The following is a 14431-nucleotide window of genomic DNA, read 5'->3' as shown; positions in this document are numbered from 1 at the left end:
CAGCAGGAGAACACCCTTCTAAATTTGTCTGCAAATTTTGTCATCTGCACAAACATTCTATCATCCCACCCTTCTGGATGGGTAAATGTGATTATTGTGAGGAATGAAAGCACTGCATGACTCAATTAGCTTTGCTCTAGATATCTCTGTCCCCATACCTAAGAACAAAACTTTGGCCCCAGGCCTAACTCCACCCCCAGCCCATCTTATGTCCTCCTCATCTTATGTCCTTTTAAAGAAAAGTCTGCCTAGATTACCAACTAATAACAATACTAATTATTATTATTACTAATATTGTAGGCCGTAGCTTTGGACTGTTAAAGGCAATCACTGAAATAACCAAAGCCATCAATGGACCAGACTGTTGTCTTAGAAATCAATACGTTGATTGTGCACTAGAAAGTCATCTCTGGGTGACTGGATGACTAGGGCATCTCCTGTTCACAGCTCGCGGCATTCTTTCCGTTCTCAGTGATTAAACAGGAGACTGATTATTCATAAGCCTTCATTTATCTTCTAATTTGAATGTTCTGTTCACTATAAATAAGTATATCTGAAAAATAACTGGTCCTTGGCATTAGTTAGGAGCTTCCTGGTGTCTTTTTCATGAAGTATTTTATTTATTCATCATAGTAATCTCCTAAGTTAAACATAATCACATCAATTGGAATCAAAGAACAAGGATCGTGGTGATTTGCCTGTGGCCACACAGGAATAAACGGAGGAGGCAGTCTGTCCTGGAATGTGACTTAGTTTCCAGTTTCCTACAGACTGACTGTTCCCAGGGTTGCCTTCGTAATACCCTTGTCTGACACAAACACTCGCCTGTTGCAAATGTTGCTCAAAGTTCTTCTGCCTTTTTGTATAAAGCAACAATGCAATAATTATCAAGTAGATGTTATTTGAATGATTGTTTCATGTAATCTTTCTAATTTAGCAAAATATGGCGATTCTAATACATAGTTTTAAACTATTTTTCTTTACTAAGAAGTTTGTGCTTGCACGTAATATGTTTTGATTAAACCTCCACCCTATCCTGTCTGATCCAATTCTATTGAATTGTTCACTAATTTTCTAGTTCAAATGTTCTATTTACTATAAATGAGTGTATCTGAAAATACCCTGCCACCATTATTCCCTTCCAATTGCATGGATTCTCTGTATTCTCTCTCTTTCCTTTGTTTTTTTATCAAGCCCCTGCTTTCCACTTGGGGCTATAGTATATACATTGGTGAAGGACTGTGCACTGGATTGAAGATATATTCTTAGGGACCATATTGTTGAGGAAAATGCACTGTCCTTTTCCCAGAAGCTAGGTGCTTCTATTTGTCAGCTAGGTGTCGGATTTCCTTTCTCCCTTCATGCTGGCATTCTGTTGTTTGATTTTCTTTGGTAGGTCTTTTGCATGTAGCCAATGTCAGTTCATACCTGCCCCTACTCTGCTGTGTCTAGAAAATGCTGTTTCACCAATGGTCATCTACGGCTGCTGGTGCTTACTTTTTTTTTCTGGCTCCCTCTTCAGCCATCATCTCCAAGCATTGGGAGCAGGGTGTCATGCAGATGGGGTACCATGATGCATTGGGAGCAGGGTGTCATGCAGATGGGGTACCATGATGCATTGGGAGCAGGGTGTCATGCAGATGGGGTACCATGATGCATTGGGAGCAGGGTGTCATGCAGATGGGGTACCATGATGCATTGGGAGCAGGGTGTCATGCAGATGGGGTACCATGATGGGGTGAGCACTTCCTAGTTTCTTGTTCTCTGAACTTTGACCTTTTGTGGGTCTGTGTGTTCACAGCCGTCTCCAGAAGAGGAAACTTCTTTAAGAGATGCACTTTCTTTAAGTGTGCACTCTGCCAGTTTAACAATTATCAATGGGATGTTGTACCTTTGCCTTTTTGTATAAAGCTTTTGAAATTGAGTGCACGCTGAAGTCTATTGAAATTTGAATGCTGAATTTTCATTGAAAATAGTTAATCTATACATTAATTCCATAAACTTTAGGATGGAGAAGCTGACTCACAATTTGCTAATATGAACACATGCTACTGTTTTAAAATAATTATGCTCAACATTAGACTTCAAGTGTAAAAATCGAAGGATTGGATAGGTGCCTGGGTGGTGGACAACACTGGGTCCTCTTACAGAGATCTGGGTGTAGTTTTTAGGATCGACATAAAGTTCACTACAGAGTGAGTTCCAGGATAGCCAGGACTGCACAAAGAAACTCAGTCTTAACAAACCAAAACAAACAAACAAGCAAACAAAAAGGTAGCCCCAGTTCCAGGGCACCTAATGCCGTTTTCTGACTTTTGAGGGCACTAGGCATGCGTGTGGTGGATGTAGATATGTGCGGACAAAACACTTTATATGGATAAAAGGCAACATTTTAAAAAAACAAAACAAAAAAACCCCAAAAAACCATGAGTTCCAAGTAGAGGCAACAGTTGTACAGTCAAGTACCATCACTTTCAACAGAGGAAATCAATAATATCTAATAGTGTATAAGAGAGCATAGACAGTGACTTTTGCACTGTGTATTTTTCAATACATCAATTATTAACAAAAATAAACTGTTAGATTTTCCATTTGAGTGATTTTCTTATTTCCTAGTTGTTTTACATGAGAAAGTGATAATAAATTGATCTTTCCAGAAAGACACATTGACTGAGGAGGAAAATAAAGAGGGCGGGGGAAGGGGAGCGGGGTAGAGGGTAGGATAGGCTCCTTCCAAGGGACAATAAAACAGTATTTTAGGAAATTCATCTCATTTCTCTTATCAGTCAACCAGCATCCTGGCAGTTGGCAGCGATTTTAGGAGCTTTTATTGAAGGCTCTTGTAGCTTTCCTTCTCTGTGTATCTCAGCACCATTTCTAGCTGTTTCCCTTGGGGCATGGGGATTCATAAAGATCTTTATGAGATGGAGGAAAGCGATAAAATCTGTCAGAGGGGAAATTTACCTTCTAATCACTTCTGTTTAGGTACCATTGTAGCATCTTCACTGCTCCAGCATCCGGTATTTCCATTGCTGGATTTATTGATGAATTCATATGGTTTCTGATTATGCTTCTCCCATTTAACTTACCACATGAATTCTCTTAAATCAGGAAAGAACATTCTAAAGGCTTTTGCTCCACAGGTGACTGTCACTCGTTTTTGGAGATGTTACGTGTTGGGTGAGAGCATCAAATAGCAGAAGTCATAAGGAATGTCTTCAGGGGACAGGAAAGGTACGACATTAGACTACCCTATGGCAGTCTCAGCGCTTGCCTTGGCATGAAGCCTCCTATGAACTTAAGACATGGTAATTTATCCCTTTTAAAAATAGTTTTAATGTGCTACAGAATCAAATTTTAGTTATGTCTGTTGTTAAGAAACTTCTCAAAGGGAATCGTATCAAGACCACACAGATGAACTTGTGTACGCATATCCTGGGTCCTGACATGGCCTGTTAGAATCAACTCTCTACAAAGAGTACTGGCCATCATTGCTTGGGGACACATTTCTTAGACATCTATGATAATTCATGCCTACTTACTAGGCCCCACCTAGGACAAAAGGACTTGTTTCTGATTAACAACTAATCTGCCAAGAATACGCACACCAAACGAAGTTAGAAAAAAGAGTGGGGGTTGTCGTAAGACGCTCCATGACAGCGATTGTCAAACAGGCTCTCCAGACGTTGGAGGCAGCCTATCGCTTTTTGGAAAATATCAGGCAGCTCTGAAGCCTATGTGAATCGGAATGGGAGGATCCTTAAACTATTCTTGAAAGCTGTGTTTTCTAGCAGTTAAACATTTGTTAATTATTTATAAAGTAGGTGTCAGAGGTTAAGAACCATGACTTACAGAGCCATCTTTAAGAAAGAATAACTTACCACATGAATATCTTGAGAATGGTTCAATTTATTTCCCTCAATGATGTATGGCTCATTTTTCTAAGCTGTTGGATATCTTAGTGATTTCTTTTTCTATTTGTTTATAATTTTCTTCTGGGTGGCTGGTTGTTGTGAATAATATATTCTTCCACCAACATTAAATAAATGGTACAGCTGCTCTTCATTCTTCCCAGCATCTGAGACGGTGGGTGTCCAATGCTACTGCATGCGGCTTTAGTATAAATCATCTCTGTTTCTTAGTCAGGTGTAGGTGTTCTTAATAGATTTTGGATACCAATGTGTTGTGAGTTGCTTTTCTCCATTTATGACACACTTTTTTTCTCCACATGGCATATTTATTTGATAAAAAAAAGTTCTTAGTTTGTCAAACCTGTCTATATTTTCTATTATTGTGGTCTCATAGACCTTAATTTTGCTTAAGAAGTCTTCTTTTTCCCAAGTTGATGGACAGATTTTGTTTTTCTTCGGAATTCCACCTTCACTACCTGCTTCAGCTTATTCAAAGGCATTTGTGGATGGCGTGAGACACAGGTCCAGCTTCAGACTTGTTCCTCACATAGGTACCAAAATATACAAGCATTATTTAGCAAATAATTTGTTTCTTTCCTGCCCCTGTCCAAGGATCTAACACAAACATCTAGACTTACTTTTAAACAACCCAGTATATGGACACCAGATCTATATTGATATAAATAACAAAATACTATACTTATGGATTAAATTTTCTATTCTATGCTTGTCTATTTTTCAGATTATCTTGCCTCTTAATACATAGCCTTTTCTTCAAATAGAATTTATCTTTCATAATGATTAAATTCCTTCCACAACTCTGATGCTGATTTGGAAACAGATTAATAATGGAGTAATTGCTGTCCTTGCATCTTATCATCTGACCAGGAGGAATTTACATTTTAGACTATTAATTTTCTGTAATTAAAATTTTAGTATTTTTTCTGTAAGCATAGTTAGAATCTTTTAATATAAACATTTATAAGTATACAGTTTTAGAGGTGTTATGTTTTTATGGTATTGTGTGTAATATTCTCATCCATCTTTATTGGAGTCTACACCATTTTTCTCTTCTTGAGACTGGATTCTCACCTTTATCTCTGTGCTTCTAACTGGTCAATATTCTTCTCTCTGAAGATGACTTTTTCCTAATCCCTTCAGTGTGGGTGTAACAATGATACATTGTCCTGAGATTTTCCACCCCCCGTATGGGTTTTATATTATTGTTGTTATCGTTACTACTATTATTAGACCCTAGAGCATAGCACCAGGTTCACATTACCTTTTCACGGAGAAGAGTGAAAACATCAGCACTCTAATAAGAAATCACTTTAGAGTATTCTTTTCCATTCTTCGAAGTTATGTGTTTTCTTTCTGGGCTGCTATGCCTTAATGAAATTTACCCTCTTGGAAATTACATACTCAGAAACATTTTTATATTGATTTTTCCTTTTTTTTTTTGTAACCACTTGAAGCTCCAATTATATGATAGTAGAAATCTTGGCAGTGTCCAATATAAATCTTATATTTTTCATTTTGTGTCTTTAAGATTGATTTGTCTTTGTATCCCTGCACCTGGTGGTGGCCATGTAGCATCCGCAGGGAGTAGTGTATGAGTGCTTCACTGATGGGACTCTACTGTGCCAAGGCCCATGGAACCCTCTCCTCACTTGGCAAGGACCTGTGGTGAATTAGGTGTATGCATATTACCTAGATTGTGTGTGCTGCAAGCTCCCCTGGCTTTTGGTATGCTGTTTATACCATAACAACATTAACAACATTTAATTTCACTTTGTCATTCAGGGGCAAGGCCAGGATCATGCATGATGATTTCATGTTTTTCTCAAAACTGCCTTTATAGATCTTCTAGATGTGATCAGTAAGACTGGGCGTTTGGGGACAACTGGAGTCACACTGAGTAAGCCTATGGCAGTTGCAGAGAGCAGTGGGTCCCGCTTACATGCCTGTTCTGAGGGAGCTATGTGTGATTCCACAGAGACTTAACAAAGCTGAGTCTGATCAATAGAGACTTAAGACTGGTTCTTGGAAGGATGGTATCAGAAGTCGTTAGTTGCATATCAGGAGAGGCGGCTTGGTACAGTGAATGCATCTCTGTCTGCAATTAAAAATGTGACAGGGGTGCCATCGGGTGATTGGATTCATACCGACAGATGTTTAATCTGCCACTCACCTTTCATTACTCTGTACCCACATGTGTTATCCTCTGGCTATGTGCTCCTGTCTTCAGGACGTGCCTGGCTAGACAGTTATTTCTGGCTTGCTAAAACCGTGCTTTGAACTGTGTAGTGAAAATAAGGTTGGGGGTGAGTGATCCAGTAGGAGATAAGAAGGAGGAAGAAACTATTGGGAACATTTTGTAAGGATGGGGCTTTTATAATATTGATGTTGTGATTTCTTTAAATAAAATAGCCAGTGATGTCACTACTCCAGTGATCAGGATTGTGATTATATAAATAAAGATAGCTCCATCTATTTGGGGACCCTCATCAGAACATCAACAGATGGTCATTGTCTTCATTTTCACTGACAGCAATACATCTGTCCTCGGGTTCCAGCACTCCACTCCAGCTGGACTCTGGCATGGGCCTTTATTCTAATGTATTGGTTTCCTTTCTAATTGTTCTGAATTTAATATTAATTATGCGCATTAAACTTTAATTTAATAAATAATTATTTTATTTTTGTTATCTTAATTTTTGTCATGTTTTATGGTGTGTCTGTGAGGGAGCATTTGTATGTATGAGTGTAAGTTCCCACATTGGCCAAAGAGGGAGACAGATCCTTTGGCGCTGGAGTTACAGGACAGTGTAAGCTGGTAGGTATGAATCCTGGGAACTGAACAGCGATCCACTGAAAGACCAGCAAGTGATCTTATTCTGAACTATCTCTCTAACTCCCAATAGCGTCTTTATTTATTTTTTCTTTTCAAATTTCTTCCTTCCTTCCTTTCTTAATTTTTTTCCTTTCTTTCTTCCTTCCTTTCTTTAGTCTACATTTTATCCCCCCCCCAACTGCCCTCCTACTGCTCCACATCCCATACCTCCTCCCCACCCCACCCCCTGTCTCCACATGGATGTCCCCAACCCCACCCCACCTGATCTCTAAACTTCCTGGAGCCTCAGTCTCTTGAGGGTTAGGTGCATCATCTCTTAATGAACTCAGAACTGGTAATCCTATGCTGTACCTGTGTTGGTGGCCTCATATCAGCTGGTGTATGATGTCTGTTTGGTGGTCCAGTGTTAGAGAGATCTCAGGAGTCCAGATTAACTGAGACCGTCGGTCCTCCTACAGGGTTGCCTGTAGCTTCTTTCAGTCTTACCTGATTCAACAACAGGGGTCAGCTGCTTCTGTCCATTGGTTTGGCGCAAATATCTGCAAATGACTTTTTCAGCTGCTTGTTGGGTCTTCCGGAGTGCAGTCATGCTAGGTTGCTTTTTGTGAGTGCTCTGTAGTCTCAGTAATAGTGTCAGGTCTTGGTACCTCCCCTTGAGTTGGATCCCAATTTTGGGCCTGTCACTGAACCACATTTTCTTCAGGTTCCTCTCCATTTCCAACCCTCCAGTTCTCTCAGACAGGAATAATTATGGGTCAGACTTTTGACTGAGGGTGGCAATCCCATCCCTCACTTGATGACCTGTCTTCCTACTGGAGGTGGGCTCTTTAAGTTCCTTCTCCCTACTATTGGGTATTTCATCTAAGGTCCCTCCCTTTGAGTCCTGAGAGTCTGTTACCTCCCAGGTTCCTGGTCCATTCTGGACGGTATCTCCAACCCCCTATAATATATAATTTTATAATATTATCAATAATATATAATTATAATATACTATATTATTATATTATATTGTATATAATAAGTATTACATATATAAAATATGTGTTATTATATAGTATATATATATAAACTACATAATATATGTATGTAGAATATAATGTATATACATATATATGTAATCGCATACATTTATGTATGTTACAAGTAAATTTAGTTAAGTATAAAGCAATGACTTTTTATGTCTTTTCAACCATCCACAGTGTCATTTATCCCTCCGTTCTCTTTTTGCACCTCTATTGTCCTCTCTCTCCTTCCCCAGTTAAAGTATCTCCTTGAAGCACTCTAAATCTCCTTCCATCTTGGTCACTTTTTATCTTTCCTGGTTTCTGTGGTTACATTGGGCTTTATAATCAAGTCTATAGGTTCAGAGATAAGGTACACAAATAAAGAGAATATATGATGTTTTCCCTTCTGGATCTGGGTTACATCACTTATTATGTTCTAGTTTCATCCATTTGCCTGAAAATTGAGTAGTTTTTAATATATCTAATGGTACCTTCATTCTATCTTATTTGTTTATTAAATGGCATACTTATTTTTTGTTTGTTTCTGGTAACATCCATATGAATAGAATTAATGCATATATCTCTATGCCTTCAACTTCTGACAGTCAAACAAGAGTATTGGCAATAGATACATTACCTTTGGGGGGGGATCATCTCTTGGACTTCCCTAATAAACAGGAAATAGTGGTTTTGGTGTTCTTAGTCTTCTTATTTGGTTATTTGCTTTTTGTGTCTGGTACTTTGAATAAGTTTTAGATATTCCAAACAGTGTTTATAAATATTGTGAAGATAACTGAGCCACTGAAATCTTCATAAGTTCTAAAGTTACCCAAGTCCATCATCTTGTAATCTCTAATACAGTTTCTATCCCAGTGATAACCTCACCAGTGTGTTTCCCTAATGTCAGTCACCTGGCAAAGATTATAAAATAAAGCACAAAGGAAGGAGAACAAGTGGGGAAGAGGAGAGGCTTGCCTGTTTATTACTTTCCATGTTCCCCCTAGTTTAATATTGTTCTCTTATCTCACATCTATAATACTTCACAAGGCACTTACCTTCTGGACTGTTCTCCTTAGACATTTGTGTAACATTCCCTCACTCATCCTTCAGAACCCACATTGGTAGCAGCCTCCAGACCACTCCCTACCTCATTAGCTTTTATTTGTCACTCCTGTCTCTGTTTAAATCGTCCTTCAGCATTCATTGTTGGATTATGCTAGCATGCTTCTGATCACTTTGGACTGAATTTAACTTTTATGGAATTGTAAGAGAGATGGCATTCATTTATGATGCTGTGATGGAAAGTTTAAAAGTAATACAATAACTGAAGAGAAATATTTCCTCTCCTATTAGCCTTAAAAAATCCCTGAAACTATGTATTGGTAATATTCAATTTATCTCGAGTATATTTCAGCTGAGTCTTAATAATTGTTATTGGATGATTCAGCTTATCATGGATGGTCATCCCTGGGTTGGTGGTTCTGCCTGCTACAAGAACTCAGGCTGAGTAACCATAAGGAGCAAGCTAGTGATCATCACTCCTCCATGGCCTCTGAGACAGCTCCTACCTCCAGGTTCCCACCTTATATGGCAAGCTGTAAGCTAACATAAACCCTTCTCTTACTTACTAAGTTGCATTTTATCACAGCAATACTAAGCTTACTATAGTACCAATATATTGAATAAATTATGGGGCTTAGCCCATGTATTGACTTGAATAGTTTTGTTCACTACAGACTCCTGTGCTTGAATGTTTGGCCAACAGAGAGTGACACTAATAGGAGGTGTGGCCTTGTTGGAGGAAATGGGTGAGGGTCAACTTTGAAGGCTCCTAGTGTTGTTCTTGTGCAGGTCACCTTTAGGCAATCATGTTGTTAAGAATTATGTACTGAGCAGGAGATAATATCATGACATGATTTTGATTTTGGTGTTGAGGTTCATACATTCTTTCTGCCTCCTCTTTCTAGATGTCCCCTTAACTTTAAGCATAGGGGCAAATTCAGTGACTCTGTTAATCAGGTAAAAGCCAGCTTTGGTTTTCAAGTTATAAACATATCCATAGAAATTTAAAAGTGTGTTTTAAATACACATTTGAGGAATTTCTTTTTTTTTTTTCTTTTTGGTTTTTCAAGACAGGGTTTTTCTGTGTAGCCCTGGCTGTCCTGGCACTCACTTTGTAGACCAGGCTGGCCTCGAACTCAGAAATCCGCCTGCCTCTGCCTCCTGAGTGCTGGGATTAAAGGCGTGCGCCACCACGCCCGGCTGAGGAATTTCTTATAGATCTACTTTGTTATCATCCAGATTACATGATTAGTGTAAGTTCAGTTTTTGTTGAAAGTTTATATATATATATATATATATATATATATATATGTGTGTGTGTGTGTGTGTGTGTGTGTGTGTGTGTGTATGTATATGTATGTGTGTGTATATATATATATATATATATATATATATATACACTTTTTTTTTCAAGACAGGGTTTCTCTGTGTAGCCCTGGCTGTCCTGGAACCTACTTTGTAGACCAAGCTGGCCTCAAACTCAGAAATCAGCCTGCCTCTGCCTCCCAAGTGCTGGAATTAAAGGTGTGCGCTTGAAACTTTATATTTTTGACTCACCAAAATATCATTGAAGTTACCTAGTAGTCTGTTGATGTTCTGGAGGATTTTCTACAGGTATGTTTATAACTTGTAAACCAAAGCTGTATTTTACCTGATTAACAGAGTCTCTCTCTCTCTCTCTCTCTCTCTCTCTCTCTCTCTCTCTCTCTCTCTCTTTCTCTCTCTCTCTCTCACACACACACACACACACACACACACACACACACACACATTTAGAATTGGGAGCATCCTCTTGGAGACAGGGAAAGAGGAATGGGTTGAGGAACTGTCATAGGGCAGACCAGGAGGGGGATAATGACTGAAGTGTATAAAAAGCTTAAAGAATTAAAAAAAAAAAATAGAGCTGTGACTACTTTTCAGAGATAAAGCTTCTGCTTTATTTTGAATATCTTTTAATATTTTTCAACATTTTTGTCATTTCATTAATGTGTTTTAAAAGATTAGAACAATATTTTATACAGCATTTCAGTTGCTAACAAAAACGGCCAGCCAGATTACCTATTTCAACATTAGTAGATTGAGAAATTGTGATATTGTGTGAGAATTTGGGGACATTGTTCATGTTTCAGTTATTCACATAGTATTGATGTGATTGACATGATTAATGCGTAATTTGTTTAGAGCATGATCGGAGAAGGAGAGTCTTTTTTCTGTGTTTCTGTGACAATTTTCTTTCTAATATTCCAGTGGTTCTTATATCATTGCCATGGGCAATGGCTCCTCCTGAAATGTGATTTCACAAGGCAATTTTCTGTATTTGTCTTTTGTGATTCACTAACAGCTTGTTTGATTTTCATAACAGAAAATAATTCTCTCCATATGCCAAAAGACAACTCATTTAAATAAGCCTGGTTCATGGTTTATCAACTTGATTACATCAGTTCTTTGAAAATAAAGGAGTTTATACTATGGTTTTAGAATAAATTGCTTTCTCTAGTGTCATATATATTTTACGAGAAAACAAACATGTAATTTGTAAAGCTATGCCATCCTACTAATAGAACAAGGAGGGCTTCATCCTTCCATTTCATCAAAAGTCAAATGCATAACAAATCAATGTCAATGATGAAAGTGTTTCTTGTGCATTGTAAAGATCAAAGTAATCAAATGGCTGTGCCTAGCCAAGGCCATTGCCATGGTCATGGGACTGACGCAAGGTCATAATGCAAAAGAAAAAGTAAATCTTGAGTTTTTCAGTTTAAGTCGGCCATGCTTTAGCTTCAAGGGGTGTAAAAATCATGACATATATGTTAATGTATAGGCTTTTGTTTATGTATACTATAGTCTTTCCTAATAACCGTTTAGAACCTATGGCAACTAAAGAAAGTACCCTATTTTTTCCTTCCAAAATTCAGACATATACAGATCATGTATCTAGCACATATAATTTGCTATGTGTCTAGCACATATAATTTTGTTACAAATATAAATAAAACCTTACATTCTAGTTGCATAACATACATGTTAAATATTTCAAAAACCAAGTGAGTTTCAACAGTGTTGAGTGAGAAAAGAACTTGAAGGAATTCTCACAGGGGCTCTTTGCTATGGTGCTCCTGGTTCTAAAAACCAGCCTCAAAGCAAGAAGAAACCAAACATTTTAAAAATAATTCACTCTAGTCCACTCGTTAGAGTCTATGAGTGCTTTGTCTTCTATAGCAAAAGTCCCAAGCAACCTGCTCAAATTTGGGGGAGCCTTTAATTGTTTTATCTTATCCATTTTAGGGAAGCATGAAGTTTGCTTCAACCAGGCCTACAATGCCCCTTACACACTCTCTTCCTAAGCAACTGGTACCCAGCATGAATATCTAGTTTTCAGTCACACTAATAGCTTTTGGTAGATAAAAACATGCTTGGAGAATGCATGATAGGGAGAATAGAATGGCATTAGAAGATTTTTGGTTTTCAATACAAAGAAATGAAGAAGTTATGATTATATATTTTTGAAATACTAGAACAGCAATATCTATTTTTCTTTAACAAGTGGTTGTTTTGAGGATTGTAGTTAAAAATATGTGGAGAAAAAAAAGTAGAGTCTTATTGCATGTGTGGAAAGTGAGTCCAGATCACATTAACCATGTTCCCAGATTTTGCCTTCCCTGTCTTGTGTATTTGATACATACTTTCTTATTTTTCTGAATGGATAATGCAATGGGCATGAGAAAATATAAGTGTAGTTCTCACTCTTGGGTAAATTGTGTTACTGCTGAGGAAGAAAATGCATCTAGTTCTTAGCTTTGGGGGTACTCTTGTATAAACATGCCCAGGCCACCACTTTGTATTCATTTTTCCTTGGAGAAATTATGACACACTGTACCGACCATATATCATTATGCCTTTCATTCGCTGTCATTGTATTTGATTAACTCTCATCATTTCTACAAACCTTATTCTGTCAAGGATATTAGCTTATTCCTATCTTTAGAAATGTTGGGAGAATAATAAGTAAAGGCTACATTTTCTTTTTATTCTCGTCTTTGTTCCTGAGACATGTTCCTTCAGTTAAGAAATAGATTCCTCAACAGGTAATGAATTGCCTATTCATCAAGATTAAAGATAATAATGTGTTGTTTCAGGCAGGGTGCTATTCCAAAAGATACAAGCCTAGAAAAGTTGGCCAGTAGATAGCAATCATCTGAATTTTTTTCTCATAGTAAATTCTCACAGAATTTGCCTGTGTGACATTTGAAATTTTGGTGGTCTACATGAAGCTGCAGCATTAACATTCCATTTGATTCAAAGAGCTCAAAAAAGCATTGCCTATTTGTTCCACTGAGACAGTCTCTAATCCCAACTGGTTTTGGGAAACTAAAAATACAATTAATGTTGCCAGGGTATAGATCAACGAAAAAAATAGGTAACATGTAAAGGTAGCTGTTGCTTGAAAAAAAAAATGCTTGAAGAAAATCAAAGCCCTTTCTTCTGAGCTGAGGTGAAATCTGGCATTCACCGGAAGGACTCGGAGGACTAGGTAAGGGATGGCGATGGGAGGTAGGATTGTGGGCAGATGGGAAAAACAACAGGGGTCTCTTATCTTTTTCCTTTCTAATTCTTGTTCTTTCTAAGAGTAGGCCATATAGAAGCCTTTGACTTCCATGGATTCCTTTGAGACTTTCCTGTATCTTACTTTCGTATATTTAAGTAATTTAAGGTAGAATGATTAAATTATATTTCCTGAAATCAGAAAATTTCCTTGAGATAAATTGTTACCTATATATACCATATCCATCCTTTCTTTTTCTTTCCTTTACCAGTCCTATAGAACCAACTAGAACAGTATGTGCGACTAAAACGTTTTCTAGACTCTTTTGCAGTGAGGTGTAGTCACCATGAAAGTAACACTCTGATAAACAAAGGTTTGGATATTTGCTAGGGAGGATGCTTGCAAATCTGCTAAGTGAGGTGAATAGTATTTGAATCTCAGGAACCCACTGGGGATATAAAATATACTGAGACTCCAAGACTTGTACTGAGGAGGTTGGAGTAGAAAGTGAGGACTTGTTTGGTGCTACACAATACAATTTGATATTAAGGCTCCCAGGTTCTCAAGTTTGTATTATCACATGAAAACAGCCTTAGACAATCTTTATTGTACTGATCTCTAAATGTCATTTTTCTTTGAGATATACATGTAGGAATTTATGTGCATTTGAAGAGCTTGATATGTTGACTAAGGCCAGAGTTAATGGAAAAAAGTAATGGTGTCTAACTGAACTGAATGGTGGGTGAAGAGATCGCTTTGAGCTAAGACCATGTGGAAAGATTTAATGGAGAGATGTGAGACAGCAGTGTGTGTTGTGATCATAAAAATAGAAAGAGCTATTAAGATATGTTCTGGCAGAGTGTGGGGAAGGGGGGTGCCCCGGATGGCCCATGCTGAGTCATCCCTTCCTCCTGAGAAAACACACACACACACACACACACACACACACCCCAGTACAGTATAGAATAGAGTTTACTTAGGGCATGGGGAGGGGAGTTGAGAGGGTAGCAGAGGCAGAGAGTAGAGGCCAGCCATGGCCATGTGGAGAGAGGGAGGA

The sequence above is a fragment of the Mus caroli genome, unplaced genomic scaffold (genome assembly GCF_978045245.1).
Source record: "Mus caroli unplaced genomic scaffold, Mus_caroli_1 scaffold_12, whole genome shotgun sequence".
NCBI classification, from domain to species: Eukaryota; Metazoa; Chordata; class Mammalia; order Rodentia; family Muridae; genus Mus; species Mus caroli.
This window is presented reverse-complemented; position numbering follows the sequence as displayed.